The 24,404-nt window shown below is 45.8% G+C and overlaps 1 protein-coding gene across 1 annotated transcript in view; it reads left to right on the forward strand.

The window, feature by feature from the left end:
- LOC146809065 (B-cell receptor CD22-like) overlaps positions 1-24,404 on the forward strand; it is a 554,422-nt gene that overhangs the window by 195,251 nt on the left and 334,767 nt on the right. The window lies entirely within an intron of this gene.

Below are 24,404 nucleotides of genomic sequence, written 5' to 3' on the forward strand. Positions count from 1 at the left end.
TCTCCACATGTAGAGCTAAACGTCAAGTCCCCTTCACCCCCTAGTTGCACGTCAATCACACGTCATACTGCTGCGCACGCATCTATGTTAAGTATTATCGTATAGATCCACCTATGTAAGATAACCAGAGCCAATCATGTTTCTTTTCGCTCCTTATTACGCCTAGTTTCGATTACGTACCTGTTATGTCACTTTTCTTATCAAATGTTACGCCTTCTACATTCGTTTCATTGTAATGTACTTATTATAAAAATACATGTCTGTCAATAAAGTATTGTACTTCACTTCCTGAACCCTCGTGGTGACGGAACCTGAAGGCCGCGACTCGAGTCGGCCATTTTTGATGGAATAAAGCCCATTTAGAAAACCTCTTATACCACGGATTCTGCCTCTTGTTATTTTGAGCTATTTTACTTTACTTAAGATTCCGTATGAAATTCAGTATTAGGTAACAAAGAATATTTACCACATAATGGCGCCCAAATAGGGACACTTTCTCATCTCACGCGCCGGCGGTGCGTTGCAGGCCCGGTCTCCTGCCACAGCTGGACGGACCATAAACGCGTACCAGCAGGATTTCCTGTAAGCTCCCTCCGGTCAAGCGGGGGCGACTGAGGCTGCGATCAACCCAGACGAGGCGGTGAGAAGTGCGAAGTATCCCGACCAGAGCCTAGCTGAGAGAGCAAGATCCGAGGTATACAGAGGCCCACCAGGTTTTCGAAGTCCCGATGTCCAAAAGGTCCGCTGTCCGCAGTCATCGAGTCCCGTTCATTCTCTGAGGCCTTCCGTTTCAAGGAGCTACTCGGTGAGTACCATCGCCGGGGAGGCGTGTTGACGCGCACATAGGTTGTGCCGGTCAAGACGGATTTGGGTACACAAATCCGGTCTGCACTGTTTAGCAGTGTATATGTACTGTTTAGCAGTATATCAAGTATTCCGAAGTATTCAGTTTTTGTCAAGAATTCAGCTTGGTGATTAGTTATGCAGACTGTCATCATCATCGGTCATTTTTAAAATGTTTAATGTTTAATGTTTAAAGTGTTCAAATGTCTTGCATATTGTGGTATGAATGATTGTTCATTGTTCACTGTTCATTATTGTGTTTTCCGTATTAAGTGAATTCAAGAGTAAGTATCAGATCAGTTGTCGAAATGCCGCTCTTCTCGAAGTTAAGACAGATTACTACCAGAAAAGGGGTGCTCGAAGAAGCAGTTCCTATTCCTCCTAGGGACACCCCAGGGCATTTTATGTACCATAAACATGGCTTAGATGCCATATTGTTTCTTGATCTATGGGTAGATTATACCAAGGGATTGCCGGAAAGTCAAAGGTGGCCCGCAGCGGGAACCTGGGATGCAGAGTGCATCATGAAAGTGGAAGAAGAGTTATGGAAAAGAAAGGTCAGACAGTCACAGAAAGACGCCGTTGAATTATGGCGTAAAGAATCTCATAGACGTACAGAAAAAGCACGTAGACAAGAAGAGAGGAGTAAAGAAAGTTCAAATAAAGTTCAAGAAAATCTATTAATTGAGGAAGGTATCCGAGTGAAATCAGAACAAGTAAATAGACAAAGGAACGCCCTTATGAATGGTATGTACCCCCTTCTAGCCGAAGGACTACCTAAGGCTGTTACGGAGATGCCAAAAGACTTGCCACCCCCATTATTTCCAATTAAGGTACATCCAAAGGGGCATCCCAGAACCGCAGAAGATGTTTTTCTTTCCTCATATCTAGACGACGCAGCTCCCGAGTATGCTAACCCTACACCACATAGACCGTCTGGCGGAGGGGTTCAACGTCAGGATCAGGTATCTGTCCCCGTGCAACAGCAAGTCCCGACGCAAGCTTCGGCAAGCACATCTGTTTCCGCATCTGTCTCCGCAATCGATTCTACAGTGGTATTGACGCCCATAGTTGCTGTGTCACGTTCGACGAACCCATTCACACCCGGCGCCCCAGATGGGGCCACGGGAGGTGCTAGCAGTACCTTTACACCGCCCAGAATAAATAAACTTGTTTTTCAAGAATCAGCACATTCACGTACACCCAAGTTCGTAAGTGAACGTACGCTTAAAGAACTCCTTGTAAATTGTAGATATGACCCGGTGGTTGGTAAAGAGGATGAAATGGTCCTGGCATCATTACGTATCAGGCGAGCCGCAGAGTATTTAGCGAGGTTACCAGGAATGATTACGCATCTAGATAAAATATATCATTTTGTCCAAACAGGGCGAGACCCAGAATGTATTAACAGAGCTATGGAATTCCAGAAAGTAGAGATACAGGGGGAACTGCTACGTTTCCTCATAAACTGTGTGATCAGAAATCAAGACCGTCCGGGGGTAGACCCGAATGCAATGCTTATTCTTACAAGATGGAGTCAGAATATATCAGAAGGGAGACACGATAAGAAAAATTGTATAATAGCCATGTGCCGAAAAATCCGTAAAGAAATAGAGCGTATTCATGAAGAGAGATTGGGAACAGACGAGTTCGAGCAAGATGAAGTGTCCGAATCAGGGAATTCCGCAAGACAGTCAGAAACCATAGCCTATGTAGGCAGAGGAAGATCCTGTGAAAATACTAGATGTTTTTCTGATCCCATACACTCTGTATGTCCAAATAATAGCAGAACGTATCCGACGCCTGTAATAAATCTGAAGTCTCCTGAACATTCGTTTCAAGCCGCAGATAAAATACTACGAGAACGAAGGGGTTACCACCTCCTCGACTCCCTGGATGAGCAAGAATTAGCCAGATCAGCTGTTCACTGGATTGACAGTCCTGAAAAATACGGTGATGAGACCGTAGCACACACGTTTTTTAACCTTAGTACAGATGAACAACGTTTAGCTGGAATCTATATGATTCAGCAGCTTCTTATACTATATAAGAGCCAACATGCTGACCCTGGTCCTTTACCTGATATATTAACGGAACTACTCACGAACAGATGGAGAGGTTCTAGTAACAAGTTAATTAAAGAAATATTAGTGTCACGTAAACAGTATGTCCTTTTTGTAAGTCCGGATTCTTTCTCGCTGCCCCGCAGAGAAAGAACGCCGTATTATATGGATAGACAAAATCCCTTACGAGAAGTGCACCCAATAAAAGGCGAAGACAACGAGTTTCACCGTGTATTTGTATACACACCCATATCAAAAATTGAATTGTTAGAAATGAAGAAAGTAGTACCAAGTCATGACAAAGACCCAGCGGGTTTCCACCGAGAAATTAAGGACATGTTGCTGATGGGAGAGTATACCTATCCTGATATTATGACGATATTAAAGGTGCTCCTACCTGCTGGCATTTATGAAAAACTGAAAGAAAAAGAGTGGGAAGTGGGAGACCAAAAGATAGATTGGACAGCATTAGCAGAGGAAGAAAAGGCCCGAGCTGCAGGTTCAGGGCTCGGGGATAAAGTCAAAGCATTACCAGGTTTACTAGTACAAGTACTGCCACGTTTATTAACTACGAAAAAGGAAGATTGGGGCGCAATCACGGCCTGTAAACAAAAGCACGATGAAGACACAAGTGACTATTATGCCCGATTTGAAAAATGTTTTGGAATAAATAGTGGTATAAAAACAAGTAGTGAGTCGTATCCACATTTATTTGTGACAAAATTAGTGGAAAATGCATTGCCCCCAGTGAAGAATAGAATATTGAAATTCGAGAGTACCTGGCAAAGTAACACTCCGTCACAAATGCTACAAATGTTACAGTATCATCACAATAGAATTAGAGATGAACAAGAACACGAACAAAGACGCATGAAAGATACAAAAATGAAAATGCTAGTGTCTCAGACAGTACCGGCTGAAGGACATAGAAAGGGTACGACACAGTCCGATTCAGCAGGACCGGTAAAAGGAACATGCAATTATTGCAAAAAGCCAGGTCATTACGTACACGATTGTCCAGTTCTAAAACATAATATCGCCATAGGTAAAACACAAGAAAGATCACGGCCACATAGACAAGATCAGAATGAACAAGGAGCTATGCCGCATTCCCAGGCCATGCCAGCCGCACAACAGCCAATACAGTTTGTGCCAGCTGCCCCACCATTGCCTGCTACTGCCACACAAACCACAACACGACAAATGTATCAGACTGCACAGTATGAATATCCTGAGTATCAGCGTTACGCATGAACCAGCCTAGAGAGGGAAGTTGACTTACCGCTTTTCGAGATTCCTGTAGATCAAGAAGGACCTTATGTACATAGTGAATTATTAGGTCAGGATAGAAAATTCTTACTCGATACAGGGGCAAGTCGAACAACTATAAAACGTAGTGAAGTTCCAGGGGCACCCCTCTCAGGCTCTCAAAATGTTTCCCTTGGTTTTTCAGGAAAACCTATTGTTAATGAAGTATCACAGCCTCTTCCACTTACGATAGGACCTTTGACACGAACCACAGATTTATTGCTTACTAAATCATGCCCAGAAAATCTGTTAGGAATTAAAACTCTGAAAGCCCTAGGAGCCATAATATGTTGTTCTCCGGAAGGAGTAAGATTGTTTTTACGTGATTTTAAAGGTCACTATGTATCTAGAGACATGGATCCCCGACTACAGACTTTACCAGCACATCTATGGGCACAAGGCCCTACTGATGTTGGTTGCATGAACATTACACCATACCGAGTTACACTCAAGGCAGGAGTGGTATTACCACGAATGCGACAATACAAGTTACCGCAAGATGCTGTAGGGGCTTTGTTGAAAATCATTGATGAGCTAATTGCCCAAGGAGTAGTTGTAGAAACAGACTCCAATGTATGTAATTCGCCGATAATTCCGATTCTTAAACGAACTGACCCTACTGCTCCGCCAGTATACCGATTGGTTATTGATTTGCGTGAACTAAACAAGTGCATTGTGCCACAATTTCCTGTGGTTCCTGATATATCATCATTGTTGACAGCAATTGATTCCGAAGCAACATTCTTTACTGTAATTGATCTCAAGAATGCCTTCTTCAGCGTCCCAATAGATCCGGAAAGCCAATATTTGTTCGGATTCAGTTTAAATGGGCGCAGTTTTAAATTCTCACGCGCTCCCCAAGGATTTACAGAAAGCCCCAGCATCTACAGCCAAGCACTGAAACGAGAACTTGACAGTATCCACATGCCAGTCAACACTGCACTGTTTCAATATGTCGATGATCTGCTGATCACCGCGAGAAGCGAACCTGAATGTGAAAAGGCTTCTCTGACAGTTTTACATTTTCTAGCCGACAAGGGGCACAAAGTGTCTCCTTCTAAGCTGCAATTCTGTGTCCAGCGAGTTATTTATCTTGGTCACTCGCTGTCCAAGGAGGGAAGGCAGCTTACACCAGATCGCATCCAGTTAATTGCTAACATGTCAATACCCCAGACACAAAAGGAGGTGCGGGCTTTCATAGGCCTCACTTCATATTGTAGGCAGTGGATCCCTCAGTACGCATTTCTAGCAAAACCTCTCATTCAGTTGACCACACAGGAGGCAGCCACATCGACTGTTCTCCCTTGGACTCAGGAACATACACAAGCTTTTGAAAGTCTAAAGGAAGCTTTATGCCAAGCACCTGTTTTAGCAACACCATGTTATAGCAAACATTTTACACTCTTTGTCACAGAACGCGAAGGTACTGCTTTGTCAGTACTCACTCAGGATCAAGCAGGATCACGCAAGCCATGTGCTTATTTTTCCAGTACATTAGATCCCGTAGCTCAGGCTTTGCCCGCGTGCCTGAAATCAGTGGCAGCAACAGCTTTAGCAATCAGACAAAGCGATGCCATAGTGTTAGGACATCCATTGACAGTACAAGTACCACATGCAGTAGAGGTTCTTGTGAACCGAACACAAACACAACACTTGACCATAGCAAGACTTACCGGTTATGAACTGACATTGTTTCAACCACACATAGAGATCCGACGGTGTAATACATTGAATCCTGCTACACTATTACCTGTAATTGGAACAGACCCACTAGCTCATAATTGTGTTGAAATTATTGAAATAAAGACGAAACCTAGACAAGACTTGACAGACGTTCCATTGTTAGATCCAGACCTGACGTTGTATGTAGATGGATCATGCATGAGAGCAAGTACAGGAGACTTAGTGGCCGCGTATGCAGTCACAACAGACACTGAAGTTATTGAGACAGATTGTATAGATACTTTGTCAGCCCAAGCAGCAGAACTTATTGCTCTAACACAAGCCTGTATTCAAGCCACGAATAAAAAAGTCAACATATACACTGATTCACGTTATGCATTCGGAGTTGTACACGACTTCGGCGTGCTGTGGCGAGAGAGAGGTTATTTAACCTCCCATGGTGCCCACATTCAGCACGGAACCCTCATTCATGCCTTGTTAGACGCAATACATCTACCAACTGCTATATCGATTATGAAATGTAAAGCACACACGAAGGTTACTGATATCATTTCTCAAGGCAATGATTTAGCTGACAGAACAGCTAAACAGACTGCTCAGAATCGCACATTAGACATGACAAAGCCAATAGTTCAGACACCAACACAGTGTATGACAATTAAGGATCCCGCACTTGACGTGATTGACATACAGACACATGCTACTGCAGAAGAATTAAAGAAATGGACTGAACTAGGAGGGATCCAGACAGATCAGGGATGGATGACGAAGGAGAAATCTGTATGGTTTCTTCCTGATTCCATGGTTCAAGCCATTATAGCTACAATTCACAGCCCAGCGCATTTAGGAGAGAAAGCTATGCTAGATAGCATTCAGCACATTTGGTTCAACAAACATTTACGAGCAGCAGCTAAACAAAAAGTCCGTACCTGTATGATATGTTGTCAGTTCAACCCAGGAAAAGGTGTTCCCGTAGAGCAGGGTGGATTTCAGCCTCCTGACCATCCTTTTGAAGTGCTCCAAATGGATTATATCCAGATGGAACGATGTCGAGGATTCAAATATGTTCTCGTAGTTGTCTGCGCTCTCTCCCGTTGGACAGAGGCGTACCCCGTATCAGATTACACGGCCCCGACTACTGCCAAGCAGTTAGTTCGAGAATTCTTCCCACGGTACGGGCTACCACGTGTTGTATATTCAGATAACGGCCAGCCTTTCTCATCCGAATTAATGAAACACGTTTCACTTCTGTTAGGTTATCAGTGGAAATTCCACTGTGTCCGACATCCCGAGGCAGCAGGTCTCGTAGAAAGACATAACCAGACACTGAAAATCAGACTGTCCAAAATATGTAGAGAGAAAGGTGTCGACTGGATAGTAGCATTACCAGTTGCACTCTTTTACATGAGAATGGTAGCACACTCTAGAACAGGGCTATCCCCGTATGAGGTGATCTTCGGTAGACCGCCGAATATGTGGGGGACGCCTATACCACGCAAAATAACTGATATTGACTGTAATATGCTGACAGATTACTTGGCTTCCTTGATGTCTGCACTACAATCTTCTCGTTCACAGGTAGCTGCAGCCTTTCCCGACAACACTGAGGCGAAACCCCATGACGTTGTTCCGGGTAATCTTGTCTTTGTGAGAAATTTCGACAGGAAAAATCAACTGGAGCCCAGGTGGAAAGCACCCAAGTTGGTCCTGTTGACCACAAGAACAGCCGTGAAGATCGAGGGACGCAAAGGTTGGATTCATTCAAGTCACATAAAAAAATTTCATGGACTACCTTCAGATATAGACACTGTGCCCTGCACTCCCTCACAGACTGATTCAAAACTTCCTTTTGTTGAACAGAATGACTCTCAGTGCTATAAATTAAAGCTTAGGCCCAAACAGTCGAGCAATTTGATTGTTTAAGTCCTCTCCAAGGTGAAGCGGTTGAATTGTCTCCGACATGTATCCCTTGGACCTGAGTAGAGAAAATACCCGAGAAATGTTGAAACGACAGGCGTATTGTAAATCACTGCGTAGCTACTGTATGAGGACATTATTAATTTTGTTTTTATTGAGTGTTTTAGTAATTATTACGAGTGTGATTTTGCACATATATCATCCTATCTCTAGACATGTTTATAATGTTGCTGCAGAACATTCTTTTAGTGACCTACCGCCACATGAATTATCTTATAGACTTGCGCTGCGCAATAACACCTTCATTAGCATGTTACATCATTCCCATCAGACTAGTAATGCCACCAATTGTTGGGTGTGTGGCCGACTCCCTCCCTATCAGAATAACAAAGGAGTTCTGCCTTTCTTTCCACATCCGTTCACACACAATGGCTCCTGTGGAGCATGGTTTAGTTTATTAAATTCCATAGACCCAGACACAGCAGTTTATCAGCAACATTGGATATGGGGAAATCTGAATCTAGTTTTATTCAAAGTCTGTCATCCTAATAAGGAGGGTCGCCCCAGTAGAACAGGAACTGATCTAGAAAATGAAGTGTATAAATTAGGTAATTTTACACCTAATCTTATGATTTTGAATGTCAAATCCGAAGTTGAACTAATTCTGCCCACTATGTCAGTATTTCCAGTTAAGGGTGAATTATGTGTGAGAAAAGTTGGTTCCATACATATGGGCCATAGCCAATGCGTTACTACAATAGAATATAGTGATCAAGGTAAATCGTCATTTAGAGCTTCTCGCCATTCTTACTTTATATGTGGTCAGACGGCATATATGCTTCTGCCTCTAGATTGGGATGGTACCTGTTACATAGCATTCCTTTTACCACCTGTTTTCCTAGCTCCCCCTGATTATCATCGAAATGTTCATTTAGTACACAAAAGAGAGCGTAGAGATCTCCCAGTTGTCGATTATACTGAGACGGCATGGGACAAGTATGTAGATTTCAATAAAGGTATCTTTCCCTATATAGGTACTGTATCAAATAGTAAGCTGATACGCAGACTCACCAAGACTCTTGAAGCTGTAGTAAACGAGACTATAGCCGCCCTAGGCAATCTGACAGAGGAACAATCAGTGATGAGAATTGTTGTTCTCCAGAATCGACTTGTCCTTGACGTCATCCTGGCCGATAGGGGCGGAGCTTGCAGGGTCATCGGATCCAGCTGCTGCATATTCATACCAGAAAATTCGCCATCTGTATATAAAGCTATAACACGCCTTCATAAGATTGTAAGCCAGATACACGAGAATCCAGGCACTTGGACGTGGTCCGGGTGGTTTTGGAGTGTGGTATCAGCCTGGGGATGGAGAGTTCTATCCTTCCTAGGTATTGGCCTTCTTATGCTTTTCAGTTGTTGTTTATGCCTGCAATGTGGACCAGCGATTTGTGGTCTGTGTGCCACATCATGCATTCCATATCAAAGTTCTCGTTCAAGATCCCGGAAGAAGAAAGAAGAACAAATGATGCTATATGAACAGATCAATGGATTGATGAAGATTGATATCTCGTGAAGGGCAAGAAGGGGACAAGGAGGGAATGTGGAAATGTGGATTTTCCTGGTCAGTTATGTCCCCTATCTTGGACCCCAACGGTTCTATGTGCATGTCACAAGTACATGTATGCTCTCTCCAGTTCCAGTTTCCAAAACGCAAACATATGTGCGTCCACCGTCAACCTGTTCTCTGTCAGATCCGCCATCAATGGGCCGGATATTCCATTCCTAAGTATGAAAGGCCACCGACTTTATATGGCTAAGTTACTCTATTTTTACAGTTCAGGCAAGTAGGCCCGATTCTGTCCTCAAAGCCTTCCCTGCTCTCTGTCTCTGACAGCTTCAGCTTGAGCTCGCATCTGTATCCATGAACTTTGTCCTACTCCCTGTGCAGCTAACGGTGCCTGCCTCGGCCAGTTTTCGACTGCCTGCCAAGAAGCTGTATTTCACCTTCGAATTATCTATTTTGCTCCTCAGCCGATGCATTCCTGTCTAGTAGTTTAAGTAAACATTCTTCCAGCTACCAAGCAAAGGACTCAGCCTTTCCGTCCTCCTGCAAGTGATTCATAGCCCTGTTTCCATGGAGAGTTTTCTGCCCCTCGCATCTCATATAGACACTTAGACGCTTGTACACGCACACAGTCAGTATAGAATAGATTCTGTCCGAGAGTCTCTTCTTGTGGATAACATAGTTCTCTAAACATAGGATGTTAGATATGATTTGGGATTAGGTTGACTTGACCCCCAGACTTCTCGTCTCCACATGTAGAGCTAAACGTCAAGTCCCCTTCACCCCCTAGTTGCACGTCAATCACACGTCATACTGCTGCGCACGCATCTATGTTAAGTATTATCGTATAGATCCACCTATGTAAGATAACCAGAGCCAATCATGTTTCTTTTCGCTCCTTATTACGCCTAGTTTCGATTACGTACCTGTTATGTCACTTTTCTTATCAAATGTTACGCCTTCTACATTCGTTTCATTGTAATGTACTTATTATAAAAATACATGTCTGTCAATAAAGTATTGTACTTCACTTCCTGAACCCTCGTGGTGACGGAACCTGAAGGCCGCGACTCGAGTCGGCCATTTTTGATGGAATAAAGCCCATTTAGAAAACCTCTTATACCACGGATTCTGCCTCTTGTTATTTTGAGCTATTTTACTTTACTTAAGATTCCGTATGAAATTCAGTATTAGGTAACAAAGAATATTTACCACAGGACAAGCAGCACAGAGCTGGCCTGGTGCTCCTCTTCCCCCCTGTGTGGTAGTATAACTCCATGCGGACCACCACAGATCCAGTGGGGGTAGGTCTTTCTTCACCCCCGGGTGACTGATGCAGTGAGTCGGGGGGTTGGGGTGATAAGACCTGTGGGTGGCCACACCCTCACCACCTGATTGGGCTACTGCCCAGCATGTCAGGACCTGGCTGCTGCCCCTGCTGCTGAGAGACCCTGGAGCCCGAGGCAAGGGTTTTCTGCAGGAGCTGGTGGGCTTCTACTCCCCTGCTTGTTGGGTGGCAATCCAGTACACCGATTGCCCCAATGCCCTGGGGAGCTTGGGGTCTCGAGACCGCTTCTCTCCCAGACTGTAACCCTGCACACCTGGGGGTAGCTCCCCGACTTATTGAACTGCCTTTTTTGTGCTGGCTCATGGTGATGCCGCTGGCAAGGGGAACGGCAGATCTCATTGCCAGACCCAGGGGAACACCATAACAGTATACTACCAGCCACCACCTGCCACACAGGTTTATGCGGCAGGGTCCAAACAGTCCCTGGAGAAAGAGGCAGAACCATCGAGAGTGGCTTTACTGTCAGCCTTAGAGGGGTCTAGGAAAGCACTTAAATGACAAATTGTGGGTGTCTCCATCGAAGTCAATCTCATACGTGCAGACTTGCGCTAAGTCACCGACAAGGTAGACAATGCAGAATCCAACAATCGTATCTTTCAATTGAAGGTTTGACAACTAAAACAACATGTGTTCCAAATGTCTGTGGTCACGAATACACTGGAGAACAGCATCGAGAATGCAAAAGGGCACCCGTGTCGAATTAATGAGCGCCTTCTGGGATTTACGGAAAGGGTGGAGGGCCAATCAGTGGAGACCTTTCTTTAGGGCTGGGTGACTTGTTGTAGAATTAGTGCACCAGGCGATAGCCCCTCTTCTGCTGCTGGGGATCCAACCCAGGGCCCTCTTTGCCAGGATCATGAACTACCATGACAAGGGTGTTATCCTGATGGCAGCCAGGGAAATTTTGGTCCTGCAAAGCAAGAACCGCAACACTTCTATCTACCCACACTACACTCATTAGGTAGAGGAGCAGTGCAAGTCCTTCATTGCTGTGAAAAAGAAGTACTGCAAAATTAACCTCAAGTGCTTGTTGATATATCCTGCAAATCTCAGAGTTCTGGCAATTGTGAAATCACATTTCTTTGCACACCTAGAGGAGGTATGGGCCTGGCTGGACGTATCTCCCATGTCCAGGTACATGCATTGAGCACTGCGAGGGGCTCAAGTGGCTGGATTCCGGCTAAAGGGGAAGTCAGAGGGAGTAACAGGGGCTTGGCCACATTGTGGTCACAGAGAGGATGGGACTGTAGACTCCTCCGCAAAAAAATACTCCTTGGTCCCTGAAACTTTGATAATCACGGCCCCCTCTGACCAGGGTGCCCTGGGATCTCTCTCATAGACCACTGAAGTGATTCCAGACACAGTGACATCTTCATTGGGAAGCTTGTCTTCTTATCAATGTTCTATGAGCTTGCTGGTTCCGTGTCTGGGCCTTAATCGACTCCCTCCCCTCTCTGAGGGGATGATTATTTCAGGGACAAAACTGGCTGCAAGTTTGCCCCAGGGAATTCTTGGTGGGTGGCATGTAATTTATTGAATTGAGCAGATTGGATTTTATAACCATGTGTTAGATTGAGTGTATTTTCACTGTGGATGTTCCCTCACGTAAATGCGTTATTTCATCTTGCATTCATGTATTTTTTAATGTGTTCCTTTAAAGGGAGAAGATGTGTTATATCTAGTGTATTTTCACTACACCTGTTCCCTCAAGTCAATTCATTGGTCCATCTCGCATTCCTATATTTTTTATGTGTTCTGAAAAAAAGGAAGGTGTGTTATATCTTGTGTACTTTAGTACGCATCCCTGATGTTCTTGTCCTTGCTGTTCAACCAATGTGAATGTGATATGTGGAATGTTGGTGTGGTGGTAATGCAATGGAATGCTTGGGTGCCTTTGAGGTGGAGAGTTGCAGTTGGAGTATGGGCTGAGCAGCAGGGAGGATGCTCCTGGTGGTGCTATCCTAAGGACATAGCTAAGAATATACCAATCTGTAACTAAAACTAATGCATCATCTTCTAAAACTACACCTCAGCCTCTTGACTTTCATTACAGCATTTTGGATCCCATCCTCATCGCCAAAAGTGCAGTTATCTAGCAAACACTAGGGTTATGATTATAATAGTGCAGCAGGTGCAGTGACGACGGAGCCAAAAGTTTTCATAACTTCACTAAACATCAATTGTAGGAGAGTAGGATCTGCTTCTTATGGTTACCCCACTTTTTGCTGATGTTTCACTGTTTTTCGACTTCGGTCGAGCTTGGCCCTGCTATCTAAGACCCAAGCCTAGCTACTTCCTCTCTAAATTGATTCCCTGTACCTTAGGTACACTGCAGATTGGATTCTGGTGTGCCCTTATAAGTCCCTAGTATATGGTATACTATGTACTCGACATAGGTACCCCAGAGGCCTACCAGAGGCTGAAGCATGTATTATGCCACCCCTGGGAAGCCTTTCAAAATACACCACAGGACTGCTACAGCAGCCTTAGTGAGGTGGTGCATGCACCCCTTACTGAGATATAGATTCACTATATATCACCCTATCACTGCACATGTAAAACTATCAGTCAACCCTATGGCAGGCCTTATCAATCCTGAAGGTAGGGTGCTTGGTTTTAAGTGAGAGGGTGTCCATGCTTGAGCAAAGCCCCTCTGCAGGCTTCGGAATCAATTCTCCGGCGTTGCCTGTGATGTAGCCTAACCATACACTCTTAAGTGCATTATAACCTCGCGGTAAATGCTAACTTTGGGATGGCTGCACTGAAACATGTCGTGTTTGGTGTCAAACACCTTGGAATCATACCCCCACACCAGTAACTGGTGTGGGAGTGTGATCCCACCCTTCTAGAGGGAGAGACATGACAGCACCGGTATACCTGGTACCAGCTAACAGGGCCCTGGCATCACAAAAAGCATGCTGCCAGCCACAGACACAAGTCTAGTTTCCTGCTGCTGACCGAAACTCCGGCAGGGGAGGACTGGACAATAGGTTTCCTGTCACGGGGAGATGTTACCACCTCCCAGACAGGTCTTAGTGGATTGGGGCTGAGTGGGTGCATACCAAGCGTGCTTTGAAGTCCTGCACTGGGGGCACATTTGGTGTCCCTGAGCATAGTCCAGTTCAAACCGGTTGCAGTGGCTACCAGCCCCTGCTCTGGTGCAAAACTGGACAAAGGAAATGGGTGTAGCCACCCTTCTTTCCAAACCCTCCCATAGGTGGGTCCCCTGAGTTAGTCCAACCCCTTCCTTGGGTATAAAGAAGGAACCTCTGCAAACAGAAATTTAGATATCCCTGGACGAAACTCTGAAACTGAATCCTGGACCTTCATCGATCTACACAATGCCAGATGACTGAAGAATCTCCCTTGGAGTAAAGGAGTTACTCGCCTGCTTGGAAGGCACCAAAGACGCATCTGACCGGTTTGCATCTCCGAAGCTCCTGCCGGACTCCGAAGTATTTGCAACACAGGAGATGGGTTTCCAGACATCCCAGAGGCTGACCCGAGTCCCCAGCAAAGCTGAGACCCGTAGCCATTGTGGGTACCGTGGAACTGGATCCTCTGGACACGGTGCACATTTGCAAGTGCATTAGCTTCTCTACGTCCCTTGAGGCTGTGCATTAAGTTACTTGTAACCCAGACCCCAAGCACCTTTTCCACTGAAGATTGCTGGCCTACACGCCACAAGTGTTCCGTGAGCCGGCCCTCTGTGTTTTCGCTCGAGGTACCTTCGCGATCCCTGGTCCGTCGACTGGTGGGTCCCTGAGAAGGCAACTTTGAATTTCCTTGGGCTTCCCTGGTTGCTTCAGACGTGCCCTGACTCTCCATTGCTTGGGGAGTCCACTGGACCTTGCTGGTCCGCACCAAAGCATCTATCCACTTCCTGCAAGGGTTGCCAAGGCTTGTTGTGTCCAATCCGGGCACCGACGCTACAGCGCTCGACATCCTTCGTGGAACAGCTCGAATCCAGCTCCTGGTCATCGTCGAAACCTCCTGGTCCTCGTGGCTGAAGAGTCAAGCTTCCACTCTTCTCACCTGAAGCACCCGTCATCAGTGGGCATTCGTCTATCGTGCCCTGGTCACTGCCAAGTGACCCAGACTCTGTCCCCTCTGCTTTCAGGTTCTTCACATCTTTGATCCAGGCTTGGATCTCTTCGGACACTTTTCCTTTTCCCGGCAGCAGCACTATGCATCAACTCGCCATTGAAAATAACGACGCATCCCGACACCATTTGACACCTATGCACCCGGCTTCCCTGGGTTAGGTAACACTAGTACTCCAGTGCTCCCATGGGTGTTGGCCCTAGAACCCTCTAAGTCCAAAAGGGTTTGTTCCTAGCCCACCTCTAAGTGTCCTTAAACTTAAAAATTCTAACTGCGACTTTCCCCATAGAAGCTAACAGAGCTTTCGGCTGTGTTCTCACACTGCACACGTCCCCCGTGGGTCCCCTGTGTCACTACCTTGGGTGGTTCTTTGGGGTCCCAGCGATTCTACAGGCTCTAGGCCTTGTGTCTAGTCAAGTTGTGGTTCTTATACCACTTTCCTAATATATGGTTTGGTTCGCCCCTAGGGCCTATCGTATATTTTGCTAATTTACAGTGATATTTGAAGTGTAACATATATGCTTTGACCTCTAGCCTCATAAAGAGACTAGTGGGGTGTGTTTTGTAATAAATACACATATTTTATATATATACCTGGTGTGGTTCTGCTTTCATTTAAGAGATTATAGACTGGTAAAACAAGCTGCTTTACATTCCTCCAAGACTTAGCCTGAAGGCTGCTCTCCTTAGCTATCACTAGGATAGCTTTCAAATAAGGTTGTCTTTAACCTATCATCAATAAGGGGTTGTTTGCATTGGTGCAAGGTGCCCACTATTACTAGAGGACAGCATATACCAGGCCAACTTCTCACACCAATTATTACTATATTTTACAACTAAATAGGCTGTGACAAATGCAGTTATATTGCGGGCAACAGGATCATTATTTGAATGGTGCAGCAGCTGCAGTGGCACCACTCCCAAAAGTTGTCAGAACACCTCTAAACACCTAATATTGCTATGTTTTACTACTATAGAGGGAGTCACATTTGTAGTTACCTTGCAGTTAAAAGGGGCTTGATTTGAATGGCGCAGCAGGTGCAGTGACACCAATGTGCCAAAGGTTGTAGGGATCCCACTAAACACAGAATATTGCAAAATTTTACAACTAAACAGGCAGTCACAAGTACAGTTGCCTAAGGTACTTGGGTCATGATTTCAATGGTACTGCAGGTACAGTGGCACCAGGGCCAAAAGTTGTCAGAACTGCTCTAAAAACCAAATATTACTATGTTTAACTACTAAACAGGCACTTACAAGTGCAGTTCACTTGCAGGCACTAGGATCATGATTTCAATAGTGTAACAAGTGCAATGAATCCATCGTCCAAAGCTCTAGCAACACCTCTAAACACCAAATATCGCAATTATTAACTAGTAAACAGGCAGTCACAAGTGCAGTTTCTTTATAGGCAGTAGGGTCATGATTTGAATGGTGCAGCAGGAGTAGTGGCACCTGGCCAAAAGTTGTCATAACTCCTCTAAACACCAAATATTCATTATTTTACTACTAAACAGGCAGTGACAACTGCAGTTATCTTGCAGGCACTAAGGGCATGATTTGAATAGTGCAGCAGGTACAGTGGCATTGAGCCGAAAACTATCATAACTCCTCTAAACACATACCATTGCTATTACATCAATACATTCAATTATTTGCTTCTTTCATTTAATTTTATCAAAATATTGCTAATACTTACCTGCAGTTTACCTCTAGTAACAGTACAATATATTACTTTTTGTTCATAAACAAGTCATAACACTTTAACAGACTTTCTGTAATGTAATGTACAACTACTCAGCAAGCTACAACTTGCAACAAAAAACAGCTTATTATTCATCATATAGTCAAAACCTAATGCATTTACCAATGCTTGTTGAAAGAGCAACCTGTTCAGAGTGCACTAAAAATCCCTTAAATCTTTCATATCCCCAGCTAAAACAAGGTAATTTCAGTCTTTTCCCCTAAATACGATTTTGTGATTTTTAACGCATTTAATTGTTGTTGCTTTAGAGTTAAATGCAGGGTTCTGTTAGCTAAAGAAGAAGAATGCTGAAACCCTCTGGGATCCCTCTTAACTAATCTTTTTGGCTGATAAGAGCTAAGTAAATCCCACTCTGCAGAACATATATTATTAAAAGTGCTTACATGACTAACGGCTATTAGAAACATCAAAGGACAGAAATAAATCCAGTAATGATGCAAAAAACATTTGATCCAGCAACACCCAAGAGCGGAATATGTAATTGATTATGCTGGAACAACCTCTGGCAACATAATTGGGAGACTAAGAGCTAGAGTAGGCATGATTCTCATTTACATTAGAAAGATTCCATTTAGCTACTAACTCTGACAAATACCCACTGTAATGGGATATAAAAAAGAACAAGAGTCATCAGTAATAGTCGATCATTTGTCGAAAAATTCAGGTTTCAAATAGCAACTTCACGTTTTGGCATTAAAATCACCAGTGAGAAAGATAGATAATCTAGCACCAATCCTGCTTATAAAAGGAGCTACAACATTGCCAACAAGGTCAGAGTTTCTTTTGAAGTTGGTGGATTTAGGAGTGAAATTGTGATTCTAATTATTTATAATGACTATAATATCTCTAAATATAAGAACAAGGGTCTGAACATATCCCGCGTGTGAGCTTGGTCCTTGCCCCTGTTAAAATATAAATACCCATATAAAAACCTGTTCGTTCCACCCCATCTCATTCCATTCTAGCATACACTGAGATGGGCGCTCAACACATATTTGTAATATAATATAATGTTCGATGAACTTAAATTTATGATGGTGATGCTACACTCCAAAGGGTGTGCCCCCTGAATATCAAAGATGCCATATAAGGGTGGGATTACAGAGGACAAAATGTCAAAGGCTAAAATATTGAAAGGTAAAATTTAGACATCTCTTAGTATACAGAATTCCACACAAACACTAGCGCTCACAATGTTCCTCTGCCCACTAGCACTGTGGCACCTGTGTGGATGTGAGCCCCTACATATATGACACCACAAAAGTGCGGTCATACTTGGCTTAGGTGGCCATGGTTCTCAGAATCAAAAGCCTAATTGATACACTGAAATTATAAATTAGGGCATTAGTGACCAATCCTGATACAAATTAATTGTTGATCTCAAAGGTATCAATACGTAGATCCTGCATAATCTCATATTATTCTCATTTTGACAGAATTATTATTCACCATAAACATTTCTTGCTCTTTTCTGAAAAGTTCAAAAACATGCATTTTGTACTATAACGTCCCAAAAAGAAAAAAGTCAATACTTTATGGGTGGGCATCAGGAAACCACAATTATTTTTGTTTAGGGCCATGGGAGGGAGACCCCGGGCCCCTGTGGCCCCACTACCTTTCTGCTCCTGCAGGAGCCGGCACAGTTCATGGTTTTGTTTGTGCACAAACATGATCCGTGCCGGCTCCATATGTTTTTTGAAAATAATGTGTCTAGGAATCGGGGTGGAGTCTTGAGTCCTAAGATGGCTTCGGTCACATCCTTGTTGATGTGCATGAAGTCAATAGGAGATCTATCAGCTCCATGGATCCTCTGTGGCATGATTTATAACATGTTTTTGAGCCTTAATTGCTCAAAAGCTACTGAACGGATGTACGCAAATCACAAAAATCCCTATTTCTGGGCCAAGATCAAGCTTTATGCCAAATTTGTTGTAAATCCGTTCTGCCAGTTTGGCTGTAGCTCTATCTAAAGTTCCTCTAAAAAAAATGAATGCTGACAACGCCTTTTGGGGCCCCCTTTATTCAGCCCCCACTTGACGGATTCCCCTGAAACTTTCCAGTTAGGAGTTGAGGTGAAAATATTTGGGGGGTGGGGGGAGATTTGGGAAGATTCATCTAACAGTGCTAACGATATAAGCAAACCAAAAAAAAAGCATTACCTAAGGAAATATATTATCATATCTCGATTTGACATAACTCTTTTAGTTACAACTATTTTATACAAATCAAACCATAAAGTACAAAATACAAATACCTTATAAGCACTGTCTCTCCACATAACACACAGCCATCCCCCTCCTAAAAAAAAATAAAGTCATTCATACCTCACTCATCTCCATTCCTACCATGACATCTTATAAATATATATATATATATATATGGGTCCGCGCACTCCTGAGGCTTGAGCCGGGAGTAGGGAAAGCACGAAAAAAAAGACATCTGAGGCTTGAGCCGGGTGTGACAGGAGACGCGCGGTTAGCGAGGTATTGGACCTATTTTTAACTTGATTCTAACTTCTTTTAACTTTAATAGTTGCTATTGCGAATTTGCACACAGAGGTGCCAATTACGATCCGGTAAAAAAAATTCCCGTACGACTCGTATCCGGTCTTTTTACCGTACGAATCGTACAAGTGCCGTACAAACTGGCAATCACGATTCGCATGGTAAAAAGCACATACGAGTCGCATTGGGAATAATTCCCCACACGTCCTCGGGTCGGAAAATGTGTCCGACACGTCCTCAGACGATTGACCGTACAAACGTGAAAAGCGAACTCCGACCGGGGAATCACGATCCGTCCCGGGCGTCCGAATGTACAACCGTATGGTTAAAAGACCGTCCGCACCGAACTCCTATAACAACCATGGAGACGTCCACACAGGTGCCCGGTACGTGCCGTACCACCCCCAGGCCCCGCATGTACGCGCCGTACCCCCCCAGCCCCCGCATGTACGCGCCGTACCCCCCCTAGCCCCCGCATGTACGCGCCGTACCCCCCCTGCCCCCGCCCGTACGCGCCGTACCCCCCCAGCCCCCGCATGTACACGCCGTACCCCCCCAGCCCCCGCATGTACGCGCCGTACCCCCCCAGCCCCCGCATGTACGTGCCGTACCCCCCCAGCCCCCGCATGTTCGCGCCGTACCCCCCCAGCCCCCGCATGTACGCGCCGTACCCCCCCAGCCCCCGCATGTACGCGCCGTACCCCCCCAGCCCCCGCATGTACGCACCGTACCCCCCCCCGCCCCCGCATGTATGCGCCGTACCCCTCCCAGCCCCCGCATGTACACGTCGAACCCCCCGTGTATGTACACCCGAGTACGTGTCGAACAGTACGTGTCGAACCCCCCGTGTATGTACACCCGAGTACGTGTCGAACTGTACATGTTGAACCCCCCGTGTATGTACAACCGAGTACGTGTCGAACTGTACGTGTCGAACCCCCCCGTGTATGTAGACCCGAGTACGTGTCGAACTGTACGTGTCGAACCCCCCGTGTATGAACACCCGAGTACGTTCGAGTCGTACCCCCACCCGTGTATGTATGGAGCGTACCCCCAGCGTGTACGGGGGTACGACTCGAACGTACTCGGGTGTACATACACGGGGGGTTCGACACGTACAGTTTGACACGTACTCGGGTGTACATACACGGGGGGGTTCGACACGTACTCGGGTGTACATTCACGGGGGTTTGACACGTACAGTTCGACACGTACTCGGGTGTACATACACGGGGGGTTCGACACATACTCGGGTGTACATACACGGGGGGGTTCGACACGTACAGTTCGACACGTACTCGGGTGTACATACACGGGGGTTCGACACGTACTCGGGTGTACATACACGGGGGGGTTCGACACGTACAGTTCGACACGTACTCGGGTGTACATACACGGGGGGTTTGACACGTACTCGGGTGTACATACACGGGGGGGTTCGACACGTACTCGGGTGTACATACACGGGGGGTTCGACGCGTACATGCGGGGGCTGGGGGGGGTACGGTGCGTACATGCGGGGGCTGGGGGGGGTACGGCGCGTACATGGGGAGGCTGGGGGGGGTATGGCGCTTACCGGGCCACCTACTCTGGTCGTTTTGCGCCGTACTTCGCATTTCCGGCACTTTTTGAGTGCCGTAAAAATATTGCCGTCCGGACTGCTGTCGGTTCGAATCGTACTTCCTGGGTCGTGAAACGCTGCCTGGAAGCGTCCCGACGTCACGTCGCAGCATTCCCGGATCACATTCGTATGCATATTTTCGTCGGTCGGTGTTTTTTCGATTCGTACGGAAATGGTGTTTCCGTGCGAATCGTAATTCCATGTTTGGAATGTTTTACAACCGGGTACGAGTCGGACGGAGAATAAGCTCCGACCGACGGTTCGTACCCGGTTTTTACCGGATCGTAATCGGCACCAGAATCCACTGGCTTGCTAATTTGCACATTTATCTTATTTTACCTGTTGAAGCGAGGGGGGCCGCCATCTTGGTTGTACCGGGGTCGGCGCTCTAGGCTTCCACGACTTCCTTTACTGAAGGCTGATGCCAGCGCGAGCGCGCTCAAAAGACACCTGAGGCTTGAGCCGGGTGTGACAGGAGACGCGCGGTTAGCGAGGTATTGGACCTATTTTTAACTTGCTTCTAACTTCTTTTAACTTTAATAGTTGATATTGCGAATTTGCACAAAGAATCCACTGGCTTGCTCATTTGCACATTTATCTTATTTTACCTGTTGCAGCGAGGGGGGCCGCCATCTTGGTTTTACCGGGGTCGGCGCTCTAGGCTTCCACGACTTCCTCTACTTAAGGCCGATGCCAGCGAGAGCACGCTCAAAAGACACCTGAGGCTTGAGTTGGGTGTGACAGGAGACGCGCGGTTAGCGAGGTATTGGACCTATTTTTAACTTGCTTCTAACTTCTTTTAACTTTAATAGTTGCTATTGCGAATTTGCGCACAGAATCCACTGGCTTGCTTATTTGCACATTTATCTTATTTTACCTGTTGAAGCGAGGGGGGCCGCCATCTTGGTTGTACCGGGTCGGCGCTCTAGGCTTCCACGACTTCCTCTACTTAAGGCCGATGCCAGCGCAAGCATGCTCAAAAGACACCCGAGGCTTGAGCTGGGTGTGACAGGAGACGCGCGGTTAGCGAGGTATTGGACCTATTTCTAACTTGCTTCTAACTTCTTTCAACTTTAATAGTTGCTATTGCGAATTTGCACACAGAATCCACTGGCTTGCTCATTTGCACATTTATCTTAATTTACTTGTTGAAGCGAGGGGGGCCGCCATCTTGGTTGTACCAGGGTCGGCGCTCTAGGCTTCCACGACTTCCTCTACTTAAGGCCGATGCCAGCGCGCAGCGGACGCGCGCAGCGGGCGCGCCGCTGGCGCGCAAAAGGCAAGCCCAAGGCAAGCCCGTCTGCACCCGTCCGCGGCTGACCGGGCTCAGGGCTCAGGAACTCTGAGTCAGCCCCCCTAACTCCTGTTCTATACTCCAGAGCAAAACTGTTTGACATCAGGGAACTCTCTAATAGATGCTGCATCCACCCTATGTCCTTGGAGACTTCCAAGGAGAAGTGCCCTCATTGTGGATACAATTTTGCCCTCATACCCAATACCCTGCCTTCCGCAAGAAAGCAACTGAATATGGCCCTGCTGAATTGCAGATCCTTGCCAAGACACGCTACAGAAATTTTCTTATTACTACATGAGTCAGAAATAGATATCCTATTCCTCACAGAGACTTGGCTATCACCCAATTCAGATCCTGATGTGATACAGGCACTCCCCCCGGGTTACATGATCCAACGCTTAAACAGAGTAGGCAGCAGAGGTGGAGGAATTGCTATTGTTTATAAAGACCAGCTCGTTTGCTGTATCCCAGATAGTCCTCTGCTAGACTGCGAAAATGTCCGCTTCTCTATCCAACTCTCACCTTCAACCACCTTTTCCGGGATCCTTCTATATCGTCCTCCAGGATCGTATGGGAAATTCTGTAGCTCACTTTTGGAAACTACATTAAATTTAGCTAGTACTTCGTCCAACTTTACTCTGCTTGGAGATTTTAATTTACACTTTGATGAGCTCTCTAATAAAGTGTCAACTGACCTTACCCATGACCTCGCAGCATATCAGCTGCATCTGAAAAACCATCTTGCCACACATTCCAAGGGTCATCTCCTTGACCCTATTTTCTCCAATATAATAGAGTTAGAGGGACTGGATTCCATCCCCCTTCCTTGGTCAGACCACTTTTTGATCCCTTTTACATGGCACCCTCCCCAGACACACACCCACCTGCTGTCATCCCGAATCTGGGCGCGACACTGGCCCAGACTTAGTATCAAGAATTGGACCCACGAACTTGAACCTACCATTCCTAGTCCCGATTCCAACCCTGCAGCTGCAAACAGAAAGTTTCACTCATGGATAGAAAATTCACTTAACACAGTACTCCCTCGCAAAAACAGCCTACAAAAAAGCGGTCCTAATAAATCACCCTGGTTTACTACGAGCCTCCGCAATCTAAAACAACAATGCAAAAAATTAGAACGTGCCTGGAGGAAAGACTACTCAAGCGAGAAAAAATCTGTTTACTGATCATCTATCACTTCCTACAAAACAGCACTCAGAGCAACTCAGGCCGCATACTATGAGGAAAAAATTCAAGCATCTGTTAACTCCTCCAAAGAAATTTTCCGAATTGTAAAAAAACTCACACGAACCCCTGATCCCCCTCCGGCAGCCGACCCTACCGGTCGTCATTGTGAAGACCTGGCAGGCTTCTTCACCACAAAAATTAAAAATATCCTTAATCTTCTCCCACTCAACATGCAAGACCCTACACTGAATCCAGAACCCCTGGAAAACAACAGTTGCCTTGAATCATTCGCCCCTCTTTCTGAGGAACACCTTTGTCACATCATAGAGGCAATAAAAAGTGGCTCCCCAAGCGACCCTGCTCCCTTCAAAATTTTGAAACAAGCAATGCCCACTACTATCCCTCCCATTGCCAACTTAATCAATGCCTCCTTAGCCTCAGGCATGGTCCCTCGTGACTGGAAAAATGCCATAGTAAGGGCGCTCTTAAAAAAAACCCACCTGGATCCCTCGGATCTGGCCAACTATCGACCCATTTCGCTCCTTCCAGGCATCAGCAAGGTCGCAGAAAGATATGTTAACCAGATACTCTCTGCTCATCTGGAAACCTTTAACCTGCTTCACTCCTCACAGACAGGCTTTCGCCCTGGCCAGGGCACCGAGACGGCGTTAATTGCGGTAGTAGAAGAATCACGGAAGATTTTGGATGCTGGAGGTTCCTCAGCCATCATCCTCTTAGATCTGAGTGCCGCTTTTGATACGGTGAATCACCGCATTTTAATTCACCGTCTCAGAAATTTGGGAGTGACTGGCAAAGCCCTATCTTGGTTGGAGTCTTTTCTGGAAGAAAGATTCTTCCAGGTATTTGAGGGGAGCACTCGGTCCCAACCTGTTCCCCTCCAATGCGGAGTACCCCAGGGCTCCTCCTTGAGCCCCACCCTTTTCAATGTTTATATGTCTCCATTAGCACAGATAGTCTCCCCGTTTGGAATCCAGCTGGTCACCTATGCAGATGACACCCAGCTCATTGTGGCACTGAATCAGGAAGAGCAGTCTTCCATCAATCTCTGCTCATGCCTCAAAGAAGTTAACAGCTGGATGAGCTTCTCCCACCTCAAGCTCAATGGCGACAAAACAGAGCTCATGTTGCTAGGCAATCAAGCTAGCTTCAATCCCAGTAAGTCATGGCCAACATGTATG

The sequence above is a fragment of the Triturus cristatus genome, chromosome 7 (genome assembly GCF_964204655.1).
Source record: "Triturus cristatus chromosome 7, aTriCri1.1, whole genome shotgun sequence".
Taxonomy (NCBI): Eukaryota; Metazoa; Chordata; class Amphibia; order Caudata; family Salamandridae; genus Triturus; species Triturus cristatus.